The sequence below is a fragment of the Vanacampus margaritifer genome, chromosome 1, assembly GCF_051991255.1.
Source record: "Vanacampus margaritifer isolate UIUO_Vmar chromosome 1, RoL_Vmar_1.0, whole genome shotgun sequence".
NCBI lineage: Eukaryota > Metazoa > Chordata > Actinopteri > Syngnathiformes > Syngnathidae > Vanacampus > Vanacampus margaritifer.
This window is the reverse complement of record NC_135432.1, coordinates 14,099,814-14,103,666: the sequence shown is the minus strand read 5'-3', so window position 1 is coordinate 14,103,666 and position 3,853 is coordinate 14,099,814.

Below are 3,853 nucleotides of genomic sequence, written 5' to 3'. Positions count from 1 at the left end.
TGTCGTGGTCATATTTCGGGGTATTAGGGGGTTGAAATGCTCTCACGTTGAAGAGTTGTTCAAAAGTCGTTCGTTCGTGAACGTCACATCACTAGTGTCCGCGGAAATGCTTCCACACAGTCAAGCGGCGCGCTTACGTGAAAATACGGTAAATCTAATGTATGAATGGGGCGGCGGGTAACGACTCTAGTGTAGCGTTACTTCTTCACACATCTACTCAAGTAAAAGGGAAAAGTATTTTGTGGTAAAACTACTCTTAGAAGTACCCCCCCCCCCCCCCCAAAAAAAAAAGTTACTCCAGTAAATGTAACTCGCTACTACCCACCTTTGCTCATAAGTCCAGTTATATAAAACATGAGGCGTTAGAATGTCAACACTGGCTCCAAATTGCAGTAGTCTCTTACACACAGACACAAACACAAGCCCGTCTTATTTGATCCTCAGCCTGTGAGCGTGGACAAGCCGCCGAAGGCCGGGGCTGGATTGTCGGAGTCTGCACAAGAACAAAACAGTTACGATCATCTGTATTGTTCTGTAATTTCATCTCTGGGATTTCCTCTCACCAGCAGAGCCTCGCTGCACACGCCCCCACCCTTCCGATTTGCTCGCCGTCCATCATCCCGCCGCTGTCAGAGGACGCTGCCAAATTCTTTGCCGCATGAAAACAATTGTTCCGTAATGTTTGAGGAGACTTAACCGGCTCCTCAGACAGCAGACCCGCCCCCTACAACCCCCCCGCTAAAGCCTTGGTTGAAAGTGGGGCAGGCTTCCTTGGCTTTATGTTCAGTGGAAATGTTGAAGCAAAGCATCTGAGGCCACAAAGTGATTCAAGGCCATGAACATCAGCTCGTGAACATGTACAGGTTTGTGTTCTGGCAAGTCGACAGTACGTTCAAGGTGAGCACCCACCTGGGAATTACGACTGCTCGCAGATGATGCAGGGGAGAAAAAGTACATCCTTCCTGTTTCTGGATAATCTATTTTATTTTGGAGTCTACACGGACAGCGCCGTGATTTGTGTTGTCCTAGAGCTTTCCTCTCCACACTTCATGAACATCTTATATGAAATGTTTACTTTCTTCTTCTGCATCCCAGCTGTTTAGAAAATTAGTGTTGGAACATCATTCAATTATCTTTGCATGAATGAGTAACTTACTTCAAGGATAGAATTTTTGGAGCCTGATTCAAGGTTCTCAAGAAAATAGTGGGATATACAAAAAATCTTTAGTCAAATGATGCCTACTATATATTGTAAAGGTATTTTAAAATCCTATGTTATATTGTATTTTACAAGCGATGGAGTAGAGCAGTACAATGTTTACAAAATAAATAGCTGAAGATATCTCTTTTAGCTAAGTAAGGTACAGGAATATTTTTTTGTTTTTCCTAGAAGATAAACAAAACAATACGTGGTTGGTTAAAAATGTTCATCTTGTCTTCAAATCTAAACAGTCCTTTGGTCAAGGTAAACGAAAAACCTTTTTGTCTTAAAAAAGAAAAAGAAAAAACAAAGGACAAAACAATACATGCCTGTTGGTAATGTGATATTGTCTGTCTGCATGTGTTGGGTTACAACTACCACAACAAATCGCTGGCCGAAACCTCATAAGTCACAATTTTGCAAATTTCACCTTTTTTGAAAAATAAATACTTTTGGTGGCTTTCATTTTTACAAAATTTTGACATCTTTTGATGATGCAATGTTAACAAGCATGGCGTTTGGGGGGTTTCCTGAAAAGTGTGAAATGCTAGTTTAATTTACCTGTCTATGGTGGTTTGCATTGTGTGTTAGCATCAAGCTAAAAGACCATCGTAAGGCAATGTTACGAGGTTTGGTTGAATACACAGAATGTAATTATCTTTTTTATGTGTAGTTATATTCAAGCATTAAACAGCTAGAAATATACATTCAGGGCTTTTCGTGCTTAGCGCAAGTCTAGCGCAAAGCGAAGTCTAACTGCACACATGGGTGGAGATTTATATCTTTTAGCGTTTATGTCTTTCAGAGTTTGTTGTGGACGTGAACACAGACGACTTGCTACGCGATCAATGGAAGCAACTCCATTCCTTTCCTTTCACTCCCTTTAAATGGAATCTTTCTTTTCATCTTGGCCGAAAATCTGTTCTGAAATAGTTATTTATCTTCACTTTTACTGTTTTTTTTGGTTTATTTTCACCGACTCACTTTTTAACGTAAATTGGCAAATTTATATTTCCACTATTTTGCATGTGTTAAAAAATCAATTTCACTACAAAGTGACCCACGGCGAAATGGATTTGAAATTAGCTAAGTGAACAACTATGCTCCCAATGGCCCCTGACCAAGTTCTGAGGGGGATGTTAGCGATCAGTGTGTCTAGCCAAAGACGTGGAGAAAAAGACAGTGAGTCAGTCAAGTCCAAACCTATTCACTTGTCAGACATCATCATCCTGCACTCGAGTGTCCATCCTACTTAGCCGCAGCTCACAATTTCGAGGCTGGCCCTGAATGGACCCACCAGAGAGCTGTACATCTGGGTCCCAGCGCAGGATGATGTCAAGACTGGCGCTGACCCAAAACCCGCCGCACAGAGGGTTACTCAGAGAGGTCGGCCGCACGTTGTTTTCCCTTCCTGTGCCTCGGTGACATCTTCCTGCCGGGGGGAGCCTCGGGGAGCCATTCGAAGGGGGCCCGGGCTCTGAGCATGGAGGACTTAGCGCAGCAAATTACAGTTGGCCTGAGACGGCAGAAGGGGGAAGGTTTACTTTAGTGTTTGGACCTCCTGCATGCTACTGAAATTCACTTTCCTTTCAGCCTCCTGTGACACCCGGGAGCCTTCCTCTATCCTTCTGTGGAGCAAATTGTGGTGTGATTTAAAGTGATGTCAAACTCCACTTGTTAAGGATGCACGAGCTGAAATTGCCAGGTAGTAAAGTAGTTTTTTTTTCAAATGGAATAAACTTTGTTACTCAACAGAGTTTAATGGACGTTGTAAAATGTTGCTGACCTCGATGGGCCTACCATTGGAAGAAAAAATAAGATCTTTTCAGTAGCAATTCTCAAATGAAGGTCTATAAAGTAACTACAAAGTCACTCAGTTGAACGCAGACCTCTCCCAAGGCCAAACGGTCAACAAAAGTGTGTGGATGGCTGTTTTTTATGCTTGTTTGTTAGCTAGCAAACTACATCCTGAGTCATAAACGATGACAAACTGACGGATACTTCCATTGTGATTCTGTAGGGAGTGTGGTTTAATGCATGCCAAAATGTACAGTGGAACCTCGGTTTTTGTGATTAATCCCTTCCACCAAGTCTGACTAAAATTGAATTGTACAAAAAATGTACAGTATGACATTTAATCATTTCCAGAAACCAAGAAATATTAATCAAAAATAAATCTCATAGAGAATAACATACACACAAAAACAGTGTGAAAGAAATAAAAAAAAAAAGTGGATAATAAAGCGGATAAATTAGCATTTACAATCACTTTTACTTTTTTTAACAATTCTTGATACAAGCAGAGGAGGGGAGAGAGGGCAGCCATTTTTGTACTTGACTATAAAACAATTATTGAATTCTATTGTCTTTCTTTTCTTCTTTATCAAATAGCTGGCACTCTGAACTTTCTGCTGTAAAACAATGCAACACAATGCGGCAACACTTGGACAGCATTGACGTAACACCCTGTCCAAAGTCAAGCTTTCAAAATAAAAGCATACCAATATAATAACACTTTCACCACAACACAGTAGTCACGCTCAAACTAGTTTGTATTAATTATTATTATTATTACCTTATTATTATTAATAAAGTGTGGCTGTTAAATAAGTCACCGGGTGGTCCAAGAGAGTGTGGCAAAGCTATTATTAT